This window comes from Oncorhynchus tshawytscha, linkage group LG20 (genome assembly GCF_018296145.1).
Source record: "Oncorhynchus tshawytscha isolate Ot180627B linkage group LG20, Otsh_v2.0, whole genome shotgun sequence".
In the NCBI taxonomy this organism is placed as follows: domain Eukaryota; kingdom Metazoa; phylum Chordata; class Actinopteri; order Salmoniformes; family Salmonidae; genus Oncorhynchus; species Oncorhynchus tshawytscha.
The window spans coordinates 48,259,874-48,274,873 of NC_056448.1; the positions used below are offsets into that span (position 1 = coordinate 48,259,874).

Consider the following 15,000-nt stretch of genomic DNA (forward strand, 5'->3'; position numbering starts at 1 on the left):
TTAAGTATTAATTAAGTATTAATATTAAGTATTAATTAAGTATTAGTATTAAGTATTAATTAAGTATTAGCGTTAAGTATTAATTAAGTATTCGTATTAAGTATTAATTAAGTATTAGTATTAAGTATTAATTAAGTATTAGCGTTAAGTATTAATTAAGGATTCGTATTAAGTATTAATTAAGTATTAGTATTCAGTATTAATTAAGTATTAGTATTCAGTATTAATTAAGTATTAGTATTCAGTATTAATTAAGTATTAGTATTAAGTATTAATTAAGTATTAGTATTAAGTATTAATTAAGTATTAGCGTTAAGTATTAATTAAGTATTAGTATTCAGTATTAATTAAGTATTAGTATTCAGTATTAATTAAGTATTAGTATTCAGTATTAATTAAGTATTAGCGTTAAGTATTAATTAAGTATTAGTATTCAGTATTAATTAAGTATTAGCGTTAAGTATTAATTAAGTATTAGCGTTAAGTATTAATTAAGTATTCGTATTAAGTATTAATTAAGTATTAGTATTCAGTATTAATTAAGTATTAGTATTCAGTATTAATTAAGTATTAGTATTCAGTATTAATTAAGTATTAGTATTCAGTATTAATTAAGGATTTTTACTGAACAAAAATATAAATGCATCATGTAAAGTGTTGGTCTCCATGTTTCTTGAGCTGAAATAAAAGATCCCAGAAACGTTTACATACGCACAAAAACCTTATTTTGCACAAATGTTGTGCACAAATTTGTTTACATCCCTGTCAGTGAGCATTTCTCATTTGCCCAGATAATCCATCCACCTGACAGGTTTGGCATATCAAGAAGCTGGTTAAACAGCATGATCATTACACAGGTGCACCTTCTGCTGGGGACAATAAAAGGCCACTCTAAAATGTGCAATTTTGTCACACAACACAATGCCACAGATGTCTCAAGTTTTGAGGGGGCGGGCAATTGGCATGCTGACTGCAGGAATGTCCACCAGAGCTGTTGCCAGATAATTTAATGTCTGTCCAACCGGCCTCACAACCACAGACCACGTGTCTGGTGTCGTTTGGTCGAGCAGATTGCTGATGTCAACATTGTGAACAGAGTTCCCCATTTTGCCTATGTGGTTATGTTATGGGCAGGCATATGCTACGAACAACAAACACAGTTGCATTTGAATGCACAGAGATGCGGTGACGAGATCCTGAGGTACGTTGTCGTGCCGTTCATCCCCTGCCATCACTTAATGTTTCAGATAATGCACAGCCCCATGTCGCAAGGATCTGTACACAATTCCTGGAAGATGAAAATGTCCCAGTTCTTCCATGGCCTGCATACTCACCAGACATGTCACCCATTGAGCATTTTTGTGATGCTCTGGATCGACATGTACGACAGCGTGTTCCAGTTCTAGCAACTTCGCACAGCCATTGAAGAGGGGTGGGACAACATTCCACAGGCCACAATCAACAGCCTGATCAACTCTAGGTGAAGGAGATGTGTTGTGCTGCATGAGGAAAATGGTGGTCACACCAGATACTGACTGGTTTTCTGATCCACGCCCATACTGTTTTAAGGTATCTGTGGCCAACAGATGCACATCTGTATTTCCAGTCATGTCAAATCCATTGATTAGGGCCTAATGCATTTGTTTCAATTCACTGATTTCCTTGTAAACTCAGCAAAAAAAGAAACGTCCCTTTTTTGAGAGAGGTCTGTTGAGGGCTGAGGACTGAGGGCTTGTAGGCCTGTTGTAAGGCAGGTCCTCACCAGACATCCCTGGCAACAACGTTGCCTATGGGCAAAACCCACCGTTGCTGGACCAGACAGGACTAGCAAAAGTGCTCTTCACTGACGAGTCGCGGTTTTGTCTCACCAGGTGTGATGGTCGGATATGCGTTTATTGTCAAAGGAATGAGCGTTACACCGAGGCCTGTACTCTGGAGCGGGGTCGATTTGGAGGTGGAGGGTCCGTCATGGGCTGGCGCAGTGTGTCACCGCATCATCGAACTAAGCTTGTTGTCATTGCAGGCAATCTCAATGCTGTGTGTTGCAGGGAAGACATCCTCCTCCCTCATGTGGTACCCTTCCTGCAGGCTCATCCTGACATGACCCTCCAGCATGACAATGCCACCAGCCATACTGCTTGTTCCGCTCATGATTTCCTGCAAGACAGGAATGTCAGTGTTCTGCCATGGCCAGCGAAGAGCCCGGATCTCAATCCCATTGAGCACGTCTGGGACCTGTTGGATCGGAGGGTGAGGGCTAGGGCCATTCCCCCCAGAAATGTCCAGGATCTCAGAGCAAGAACTGGCGAATCTGGTGCAGTCCATGAGGAGGAGATGCACTGCAGTCCTAAATGCAGCTGGTGGCCACACCAGATACTGACTGTAACTTTTGATTTTGACCCCCCCTTTGTTCAGGGACACATTATTCCATTTCTGTTAGTCACATGTCTGTGGAACTTGTTCAGTTTATGTCTCAGTTGTTGAATCTTGTTATGTTCATACAAATATTTACACATGTTAAGTTTGCTGAAAATAAACGCAGTTGACAGTGAGAGGGTGTATTTTTTTGAACTGTTTCTTCTTTGAAACTGTTACATTTATGTGTTTATATTTTTTGTTGTTGTATATATTTTCTAGATGGTGCTTGTGTTAAACTGAAAAGCTAATGCTGTAATTATGAACTAAGTGTAATGTCTTTACAGCACGTCATTAACTCACTATATTGTTCTAGAGTTGTGCTTCCGGGTGAATTTAACAAACCTTTAGGGATTCATTCTCAGTGATCTTATAGCCTCCATTAGTATGTGTTATAGCCATCAGCCATCAGCAGCCGTTATACGAGTCATTGTGTCTTTATTGGCAGATAAACATCAGCTCTTAACGTCCTATTACATCAGTGAGACAGACTTAAAATAATCAGATTGAATGTTTGGCATACCGACTCAGAAGTTAGCCACCCACACCCAGTTGAACACGTTTCATTTAATGATGTTTGAATTGCAGTTACAATCATTAGTCAAATTGATTGGAATTAGAACTTGGCAAACTGAAAGAAAATGGTGCCTAAAACAGCTATTAAACATAGCAGTTTTAAAATACAACAACCAAGCTTCTTAAGATTTGAGTCTCACCTGATAGTGAATTGCAAAGGATTAAACTGGATTCAAATAATGAATTAGAATTGATTTAAAACCATTTATCCTGCCTCTGTGTGTTTCCTCTATACCCATAGTAGGACTTTAACATATAATACACGTACCAGTATCTATAGTACCAGTATCTATAGTACCAGTATCTATAGTACCAGTATCTATAGTACCAGTATCTATAGTACCAGTATCTATAGTACCTGTATCCATAGTACCAGTATCTATAGTACCAGTATCTATAGTACCAGTATCTATAGTACCAGTATCCATAGTACCAGTATCCATAGTACCAGTATCCATAGTACCTGTATCTATAGTACCAGTATCCATAGTACCTGTATCTATAGTACCAGTATCTATAGTACCAGTATCTATAGTACCTATATCCATAGTACCTGTATCTATAGTACCAGTATCTATAGTACCAGTATCCATAGTACCAGTATCTATAGTACCAGTATCTATAGTACCAGTATCTATAGTACCAGTATCCATAGTACCAGTATCTATAGTACCAGTATCTATAGTACCAGTATCTATAGTACCAGTATCTATAGTACCAGTATCTATAGTACCAGTATCCATAGTACCAGTATCTATAGTACCAGTATCTATAGTACCAGTATCTATATACCTATAGTACCAGTATCCATAGTACCAGTACCAGTATCCTATAGTACCAGTATCCATAGTACCAGTATCTATATACCAGTATCTATAGTACCAGTATCTATAGTACCAGTATCTATAGTACCAGTATCTATAGTACCAGTATCTATAGTACCAGTATCTATAGTACAGTATCAGTATCTATAGTACCAGTATCTATAGTACCAGTATCCATAGTACCAGTATCTATAGTACCAGTATCTATAGTACCAGTACATAGTACCAGTATCTATAGTACCAGTATCTATAGTACCAGTATCATAGTAGTATCCAGTATCCATAGTACCAGTATCTATAGTACCAGTATCTATAGTACCTATATCCATAGTACCTGTATCTATAGTACCAGTATCTATAGTACCAGTATCCATAGTACCTGTATTTATAGTACCAGTATCTATAGTACCAGTATCTATAGTACCAGTATCCATAGTACCAGTATCTATAGTACCTGTATCTATAGTACCAGTATCTATAGTACCTGTATTTATAGTACCAGTATCCATAGTACCTGTATTTATAGTACCAGTATCCATAGTACCAGTATCCATAGTACCTGTATTTATAGTACCAGTATCTATAGTACCAGTATCCATAGTACCAGTATTTATAGTACCAGGATCCATAGTACCAGTATTTATAGTACCAGTATCTATAGTACCAGTATCTATAGTACCAGTGTTTATAGTACCAGTATCCATAGTACCAGTATCTATAGTACCAGTATTTATAGTACCAGTATCTATAGTACCAGTATCCATAGTACCTGTATGTATAGTACCAGTATCTATAGTACCAGTATCTATAGTACCTGTATTTATAGTACCAGTATCCATAGTACCAGTATCCATAGTACCAGTATCCATAGTACCAGTATGTATAGTACCAGTATTTATAGTACCTGTATTTATAGTACCAGTTTCCATAGTACCAGTATCCATAGTACCAGTATCTATACTACCAGTATTTATACTACCAGTATTTATAGTACCAGCATCTATAGTACCAGTATCTATTGTACCAGTATCCATAGTACCTGTATTTATAGTACCAGTATCTATAGTACCAGTATCTATAGTACCTGTATTTATAGTACCAGTATCCATAGTACCAGTATCCATAGTACCAGTACACATAGTACCAGTATACATAGTACCAGTATCTATAGTACCAGTATCCATAGTACCAGTATCTATAGTACCAATATCTATAGTACCAGTATCCATAGTACCAGTATCCATAGTACCTGTATTTATAGTACCTGTATTTGTAGTACCAGTATCCATAGTACCAGTATTTATAGTACCAGTATCTATATTACCAGTATTTATAGTACCAGTATCTGTAGTACCAGTATCCATAGTACCAGTATCCATAGTACCAGTATCTATACTACCAGTATTTATTGTACCAGTATCTGTAGTACCAGTATTTATAGTACCAGTATCCATAGTACCAGTATCCATAGTACCAGTATCCATAGTACCAGTATCTATACTACCAGTATCTATAGTACCAGAAATCCCTTATTTACAAAAGTATTCGGACCCTTTGCTATGAGACTCCAAATTGAGCTCAGGTGCATCCTGTTTTGGAAAGGCCTTCACCTGTCTATATAAGGTCCCACAGTTGACAGTGCATGTCAGAGCAAAAACCAAGCCATGAGTTCGAAGGAATTGTCCGTAGAGCTCCAAGACAGGATTGTGTCGAGGCAGAGATCTGTGGAAGGGTACCAAAACATTTCTGCAGCATTGATGGTGCCCAAGAACACAGTGGCCTCCATCATTCTTAATTGGAAGAAGTTTGGAACCACCAAGATTCTTCCCAGAGCTGGCCGCCCGGACAAACTGACCAATCGGGGGAGAAGGGCCTTGGTCAGGGAGGTGACCAAGAACCCAATGGTCACTTTGACAGAGCTCCAGAGTTCCTCTGTGGAGATGGGAGAACCTTCCAGAAGGACAGCCTTTATGGTAGAGTGGCCAGACGGAAGCCACTCCTTAGTAAAAGGCACATGACAGGCTGCTTGGTGTTTGCCAAAAGGCAGCTAAATGACTCTCATACCATGAGAAACAAGATTCTCTGGTCTGATGAAACCAAGATTGAACTTTTTGGCCTGAATGCCAAGCATACAGCCAAGACAATACAGGAGTGGCTTCCGGACAAGTCTCTGCATGTCCTTGAGTGGCCCCGCCAGAGCCCGGACTTGTTTGTAGATTGATGAGGGGGAAAAAACGATTTAATCCATTTTAAAATAAGGCTGTAACGTAGCAAAAAAGTCAAGAGGTCTGAATACTTTCCAAAGGCACTGTATTTGAATTACACTTACGGTACCAGTACCCATAATAAGACTGTAACCAGTACCCATAATAAGACTGTAACCAGCACCCATAATAAGACTGTAACCAGTACCCATAATAAGACTGTAACCAGCACCCATAATAAGACTGTAACCAGCACCCATAATAAGACTGTAACCAGCACCCATAATAAGACTGTAACCAGTACCCATAATAAGACTGTAACCAGCACCCATAATAAGACTGTAACCAGTACCCATAATAAGACTGTAACCAGCACCCATAATAAGACTGTAACCAGCACCCATAATAAGACTGTAACCAGCACCCATAATAAGACTGTAACCAGCACCCATAATAAGACTGTAACCAGTACCCATAATAAGACTGTAACCAGTACCCATAATAAGACTGTAACCAGTACCCATAATAAGACTGTAACCAGCACCCATAATAAGACTGTAACCAGTACCCATAATAAGACTGTAACCAGTACCCATAATAAGACTGTAACATACCGTATCTTACCAGTACCCATAATAAGACTGTAACCAGTACCCATAATAAGACTGTAACCAGTACCCATAATAAGACTGTAACCAGTACCCATAATAAGACTGTAACCAGTACCCATAATAAGACTGTAACCAGTACCCATAATAAGACTGTAACCAGTACCCATAATAAGACTGTAACCAGTACCCATAATAAGACTGTAACCAGTACCCATAATAAGACTGTAACATACCGTATCTTACCAGTACCCATAATAAGACTGTAACCAGTACCCATAATAAGACTGTAACCAGTACCCATAATAAGACTGTAACATACCGTATCTTACCAGTACCCATAATAAGACTGTAACCAGTACCCATAATAAGACTGTAACCAGTACCCATAATAAGACTGTAACCAGTACCCATAATAAGACTGTAACCAGTACCCATAATAAGACTGTAACCAGTACCCATAATAAGACTGTAACCAGTACCCATAATAAGACTGTAACCAGTACCCATAATAAGACTGTAACATACCGTATCTTACCAGTACCCATAATAAGACTGTAACCAGTACCCATAATAAGACTGTAACATACTGTATCTTACCAGTACCCATAATAAGACTGTAACCAGCACCCATAATAAGACTGTAACCAGTACTCATAACAAGACTGTAACCAGCACCCATAATAAGACTGTAACATACTGTATCTTACCAGCACCCATAATAAGACTGTAACCAGTACCCATAATAAGACTGTAACCAGTACCCATAATAAGACTGTAACCAGTACCCATAATAAGACTGTAACCAGTACCCATAATAAGACTGTAACATACCGTATCTTACCAGTACCCATAATAAGACTGTAACCAGTACCCATAATAAGACTGTAACATACTGTATCTTACCAGTACCCATAATAAGACTGTAACCAGCACCCATAATAAGACTGTAACCAGTACCCATAATAAGACTGTAACCGGTACCCATAATAAGACTGTAACATACTGTATCTTACCAGTACCCATAATAAGACTGTAACCAGTACCCATTATAAGACTGTAGCATACTATATCTTACCAGTATCCATAATAAGACTGTAACATACCGTATCTTACCAGTACCCATAATAAGACTGTAACATACCATATCTTACCAGTACCCATGTGTGTGTGTGTTGTGTGTGTGTGTTGTATGTGTCTTTGTCTGTGTGCATGCGTGCTTATACCTTGCCTTATATTGTTGTACTGTAAATACAACCTCTAATGTATCACTTCCTCTAATGTGAAGACTAAAGTGAACACCCGCCAAATGCAGGTCGATTTTGGCGTCGGTGTGGGAATACATGTCTATTACGCCACGTTGGCAGCTGGTCAGGGCTACACAGTAAGAGCATTTCATTCACATTTGTGAATAAAAAAAAATTCAAATATAATCACATATTATAGGAAAATAAATGCTGTGGTTGTATTTCTGCCGTTTTGTTTCATAGCTGGTAAATGAATCATACGAAGTCAAAGAACTAGGAATCCTACTGTGTATAGCCTTTTCCACCTCACGCTGCAACACTTCCTGGGGCTGTGGGAACGTCAAGAGCAGAGTGAAAGATTCATCTTTAGAAGCGCTGCCGTACGGGCATAAACATGGGTCTAATTTACTTGAAATGAAAGTCTACTGAAGTGAGATTCTGTTCTTGTGTTTCTTGGCTGTTCACATTGTTTTGTTCACAAAGCTAGATTGTTTTTCAATGTTTGAGCGGCTGGTAGATTTTTGTTTTATCTACCTGCCACAGTAGCTGGTGGACCAGAAAGGTACATTTATGCCCTGGTGAAGACATTTCTACGTTGCTTCCTTTTTGACAAATTGGTTGTTGATCATTGCTAGCCAACCATATTAGATTTTCAAGTAGATTTAAGTCAAAACTGTAACTTGGCCTCTCAGGAACATTCACTGTCTTCTTGGTAAGCAACTTGTGTAGATTTGGCCTTGTGTTTTAGGTTATTGTCCTGCTGAAAGGTGAATTCATCTCCCAGTGTCTGGTGGAAACCAGACTGAACCAGGTTTCCCTCTAGGATTCTGCCAGCTTTGCTCCATTCCATTAATTTTGTATCCTGAAAAACTACCCCGTCCTTAAAAATGACAAGTATACCCATAACATGATGCTGCCACCACTATGCTTGAAGATCTGGGGAGGGGTACTCAGTAATGTCTGGTATTGGATTTGCCCCCAAACATAACACTTTGTATTCAGGACAGAACGTGTATTGCTTTGCCACATTTTGTTGCAGTATTACTTTAGTGCCTTGTTGCAAACAGGATTCATGTTTTGAAATATTTTATTCTGTACTGGCTTCTTTCTTTTATCTCTGTCATGTAGGTTAGTTTTGTGGAGTAACTACAATGTTGTTGATCCATCCTCAGTTTTCTCCTATCACAGCCATATTAACTCTTTAACTATTTTAAAATAACCATTGGCCTGATGTTGAAATCCTTCAGCAGTTTCCTTCCTCTCCGGCAACTGAGTTAGGAAGGACACCTGTATCTTTGTAGTGACTGGGTGTATTGATACACCATCCAAAGTGCAGTTAATAACTTCACTATGCTCAAAGGGATATTCCATGTCAACTTTTTTATTTTAGCCATCTACAAGTAGGTGCCCTTCTTTGCAAAGCATTGGAAAACCTCCCTGGTCGTTGTGGTTGAATCTGTGTTTGAAATTCACTGCTCGACTGGGTTAGCGTTAGGGTTGTATGTGTGGGGTACAGAGATGAGGTAGTCATTAAAAAAATCATGTTAAACACTATTATTGCACACAGAGTCCATTCAACGTTGTTTAGGCTTGCCAAAGGGGTTGAATACTTATTGACTCAAGACATTGACATTTCAGGTCGCGCCCGTCACAACTTCACAGGAGAGCTATTTGAACATAAACTTTTGTTTTTATTAAAAGGCAGAAGTGCCTTCTGGAACATGTGAACTTACATGTGCCTTAATAACAAACTTCTATACCATCTGTAAAATCGAACACAATTTTGAAATGATGAGCTTAGATGGTTTAGCCACAGAAAAAGGCATCAACCTTCCCACTAGCCAAAATTGGCTGAGATAATAAGTGGGCTGGAAATTCTGAGAGGTGAGTTTTGATTGGTCTGCCATGTAGCAAGTTTCTGTCTATAATATGAGCTGGTCGGTATTCCTTTCTAACGCAGCATTTTTTAAAAATATGACGTAGTAGAACTGCATAGTTGTTGCTCTCCACTTTTTTTTGAAATCATTGGAATTAGAGTATGATATCTAAAGTAGATGGAGAAAATTCTGCCGTTCGATTGCAAATATGCAGAGTCGAAAAGAGAACACGCAGAAGGCTGTTGTATAAAACACCTGTCTCCGGATCTTCAAATTAAGAGCAACCATGGCATTCAAGACACAGAGTGCAAAACATCCATCCATGTATCCACGGGTAAGATAGTCTAGCTAGCTACAATTTCAGATATTACACATTTCTAATTTCCTCAGAAAGTTGTTATCACTTCAAGTTAAAGTGTACTGTTAGCTAGCTAACGTTAGCCGGTTATATTATTTGTATTTCAGAGTCATTTGCATTGCTTGTTATAGCCTAACGTTAGCTAGCTAACGTTGAACCTGGTTGGTTAACTACCGGCAGATTCATGCAGGGTAGTAACGCTATGAGTTGGGATTATGGTTAATTGTTTAGCTAGCTAGCTATATGTCTAAACAAAAGACTCCACTATTCAAGTAACCATTACAATAGAATGTTTATGATGTCACTGCGACAACTGTCGATAGACGTAGCTGGTAAATTTGCTCTGGTATCCGATTTCAGAGCACTTTCGTCCGAGTGTGCCAGAGGAGCAGAATTTACGAACACAATATGTTCGGTGTCAGTAAACATTGGCAAAAAAGCGCAATTAAATTGTTGCCAGCACCACAGTTAGTCACCAACACTCTGGATAACATAAAAAACAGCCTAACCAGCTCTGCTAGGGGGAGTAAAATGGTCAGAGTGAGGTGGGTGTTCTCTCATTATGTGTCTGGAAGTAGCTAGCAAGCTAGCCAACGTTAGACAGTTAGCTTGGGTGCTTGACTGCTTGTTGTGAGGTCAGAACGCTCGGGTCAACCCTACTCCTCGGCCAGAGCGTCCAGTGTGGCTCTGAACGCTCCGAGAGCAAAACGCTCTGAATTTACGAACAGATAATCTGACAACGCTCTGAGTTTACAAACTCCCAAAGCTACCTCTGAGTACACTCTGGCACTCCAGATTAAATTCACGAGCACACTCGTAGTATAAACCAGCCTTTAGTCTTGAAATCTTTGGTTGTTTAGTACATGGCCTCACATGTGAATCCTTAAAGAGATGGGTGGGGCTAAAGCTTAATAGGGTGTGAACGATCCTGAATGGGTGTAGACAAAGAAGCTCTCTCCAGCAGGTGCACCAAAACATTCAAGTGCCATTTTATCAAAAATGTATCAACTTTCTAAACAGAATTGCTTTCCCATAGTTCCTCAATTGGAATGCACAATACACCATTTTCTAGTCTCTACTTTTATGCACTGTTAAAAAACACGCCGGTCGGTCACATTTCAACTTTTCATTTTTAATTAATTTGTAAACGTTTCAGTGATATTATGGGGTGTTGTGTTTAGGCCAGTGACAAAGAAAATAATCTAAATGTAAAATCCATTTTAAAAACAGGCTGTAACAACAAAATGGGGAAAATGTCAAGGGGTGTGAAAATGTTTTGAAGTCACTATATAACACACCGTTTGCAAAGATGAAAGAGAGACAGATTTTCACATTAACCACCGCTTATCCAGTGAGACAAGAGCTCTGCAGTCTGCAATATGTATGTTTAGAAATATGTTTTAATCGAGTTATTATTCATAGCACAGACAGAGACTAATGTTTACATAGTGCTGTGTGGAGTAGTTTCCAGCAGACCATAATAGCTTTACACACACACACACACTCGCACGCACGCACAAACACACACACACACTCGCACGCACGCACACACACACACACTAATAGAGAGAGACTGATAGTAAGAGAGAAAGAGAGAGTGAGCATGAAAGCGCACACTCCCAAACCTCTTCCAACCCTCCTCCAACCCCAACCCTCTTCCAACCCCCAACCCCGCTCCAACCCCAACCCTCTTCCAACCCCCAGCCCCCACCAACCCCAACCCTCTTCCAACACCCAGCCCTCTTCCAACCCCCAACCCTCCTCCAACCCCCAACCCTCCTCCAACCCCAACCCTCTTCCAACCCCCAGCCCCCACCAACCCCAACCCTCTTCCAACCCCCAGCCCTCTTCCCATCCCCAGCCCCTCCAACACCCAGCCCTCTTCCAACTCCCAGCCCCCTCCAACCCCCAACCCTCCTCCCAGGCCCAGCCCCCTCCAACCCCCAGTCCTATTCCAACCCCCATCTCTCCTCCAACCCCCAGCCCTCCTCCAACCCCCAGGCCTCTTCCAACCCTCACCCCTCCTCCAAACCCCAGCCCTCTTCCAACCCCCAACCCTCCTCCAACCCCCAACCCTCTTCCAACCCCCAACCCCGCTCCAACCCCAACCCTCTTCAAACTCCCAGCCCCCCCAACCCAACCCTCTTCCAACCCAAGCCCTCTTCCAACCCCCAGCCCCACTCCAAATTCAACCCTCTTCCAACCCCCAGCCCTCCTCCAATCCCCAGCCCTCCTCCAAACCCCAATCCTCCTCCAACCCCCAACCCCCAGCCCTCCTCCAACCCCCAACCCCCAGCCCTCCTCCAACCCCCAGCCCTCCTCCAATCCCCAGCCCTCTTCCAAACCCCAATCCTCCTCCAACCCCCAACCCCCAGGCCTCCTCCAACCCCCAGACCCCAGCCGTCTTCCAAACCCCAGCCCTCTTCCAACCCCCAGCCATCCTCCAACCCCCAGCCCTCCTCCAACTCCCAACCCCAAGTCCCCTCCAACCCCCAGCCCTCTTCCAATCCCCAGCCCCTTCAACCCCCAGCCCTCCTCCAACCCCCAACCCCCAGCCCTCCTCCAACCCCCAGCCCTCCTCCAACCCCCAGCCCTCTTCCAAACCCCAATCCTCCTCCAACCCCCAACCCCCAGCCCTCCTCCAACCCCCAACCCCCAGCCCTCCTCCAACCCCCAGCCCTCCTCCAAACCCCAGCCCTCTTCCAAACCCCAATCCTCCTCCAACCCCCAACCCCCAGCCCTCCTCCAACCCCCAGACCCCAGCCCTCTTCCAACCCCCAGCCCTCTTCCAACCCCCCAGCCATCCTCCAACCCCAGCCCTCCTCCAACTACCAACCCCCAGTCCCTCCAACCCCCAGCCCTCTTCCAATCCCCAGCCCCTTCCAACCCTCCCCCCAGCCCCAGCCCCTCCAACACCCAGCCCTCTTCCAACCCCCAGCCCCTCCAACCCCCAACCCTCCTCCCCCAGCCCCCTCTAACCCCCAGTCCTATTCCAACCCCCATCTCTCCTCCAAACCCCAGCCCTCCTCCAACCCCCAGCCCTACTCCAACCCCCAGGCCTCTTCCAACCCCCAGCCCTCCTCCAACCCCCAGCCCTCTTCCAACCCCCAACTCCCCAGCCCCTCCAACCCCCAACCCTCTTCCAACCCCCAACCCCAACCCTCTTCCAACCCCAGCCCCCCACCAACCCCAACCCTCTTCCAACCCCCACCCGCCTCCCTCCCCCAGCCCCCTCCAAATCCAACCCTCTTCCAACCCCCAGCCCTCCTCCAACCCCCAGCCCCCAGCCCTCCTCCAACCCCCAGCCCTCCTCCAATCCAATCCCCAGCCCTCTTCTAACCCCCAGCCCTCCTCCAACCCCATTCCCCAGCCCTCCTCCAACCCCCAGCCCTCCTCCAACCCCCAGCCCTCTTCCAAACCCCAATCCTCCTCCAACCCCCAACCCCCAGCCCTCCTCCAACCCCCAGACCCCAGCCCTCTTCTAACTCCCAGCCCTCTTCCAACCCCCAGCCATCCTCCAACCCCCAGCCCTCCTCCAACTCCCAACCCCCAGTCCCCTCCAACCCCCAGCCCTCTTCCAATCCCCAGCCCCCTCCAACCCTCCTCCAATCCCCAGCCCCTCCAACACCCAGCCCTCTTCCAACCCCCAGCCCCCTCCAACCCCCAACCCTCCTCCCCCCAGCCCCCTCCAACCCCCAGTCCTATTCCAACCCACATCTCTCCTCCAAACCCCAGCCCTCCTCCAACCCCCAGCCCTACTCCAACCCCCAGGCCTCTTCCAACCCCCAGCCATCCTCCAACCCCCAGCCCTCTTCCAACCCCCAACTCCCCAGCCCCCTCCAACCACCAACCCTCTTCCAACCCCCAACCCTCTTCCAACCCCCAGCCCCCACCAACCCCAACCCTCTTCCAACCCCCAGCCCTCCTCCAACCCCCCAGCCCCCAGCCCTCCTCCAACCCCCAGCCCTCCTCCAATCCAATCCCCAGCCCTCTTCTAACCCCCAGCCCTCCTCCAACCCCCAACCCCCAGCCCTCCCCCAACCCCCAGCCCTCCTCCAACCCCCAGCCCTCTTCCAAACCCCAATCCTCCTCCAACCCCCAACCCCCAGCCCTCCTCCAACCCCCAGACCCCAGCCCTCTTCCAACCCCCAGCCCTCTTCCAACCCCCAGCCATCCTCCAACCCCCAGCCCTCCTCCAATCCAATCCCCAGCCCTCTTCTAACCCCCAGCCCTCCTCCAACCCCCAACCCCCAGCCCTCCTCCAACCCCCAGCCCTCCTCCAACCCCCAGCCCTCTTCCAAACCCCAATCCTCCTCCAACCCCCAACCCCCAGCCCTCCTCCAACCCCCAGACCCCAGCCCTCTTCCAACCCCCAGCCCTCTTCCAAACCCCAGCCATCCTCCAACTCCCAGCCCTCCTCCAACTCCCAACCCCCAGTCCCCTCCAGCCCTCTGCCAATCCCCAGCCCCCTCCAACCCTCCTCCAATCCCCAGCCCCTCCAACACCCAGCCCTCTTCCAACCCCCAGCCCCTCCAACCCCCAACCCTCCTCCCCCAGCCCCCTCCAACCCCCAGTCCTATTCCAACCCCCAGCCCTCCTCCAACCCCCAGCCCTCTTCCAACACCCAACCCTCTTCCAACCCCCAACTCCCCAGCCCCTCCAACCCCCAACCCTCTTCCAACCCCAACCCTCTTCCAATCCCCAGCCCCCACCAACCCCAACCCTCTTCCAACCCCCACCCGCCTCCCTCCCCCAGCCCCCTCCAAACCCAACCCTCTTCCAACCCCCAGCCCTCCTCCAACCCCCAGCCCTCCTCCAATCCAATCCCCAGCCCTCTTCTAACCCCCAGCCCTCCTCCAACCCCCAATCCCCAGCCCTCCTCCAACCCCCA

The 15,000-nt window shown here is 44.9% G+C and overlaps 1 protein-coding gene across 4 annotated transcripts in view; it reads left to right on the forward strand.

Annotated features, from left to right (window-relative positions):
* The window catches only part of LOC121840219 (metalloprotease TIKI1-like), a 157,225-nt gene that overhangs the window by 18,585 nt on the left and 123,640 nt on the right, over positions 1-15,000 (forward strand). The window lies entirely within an intron of this gene.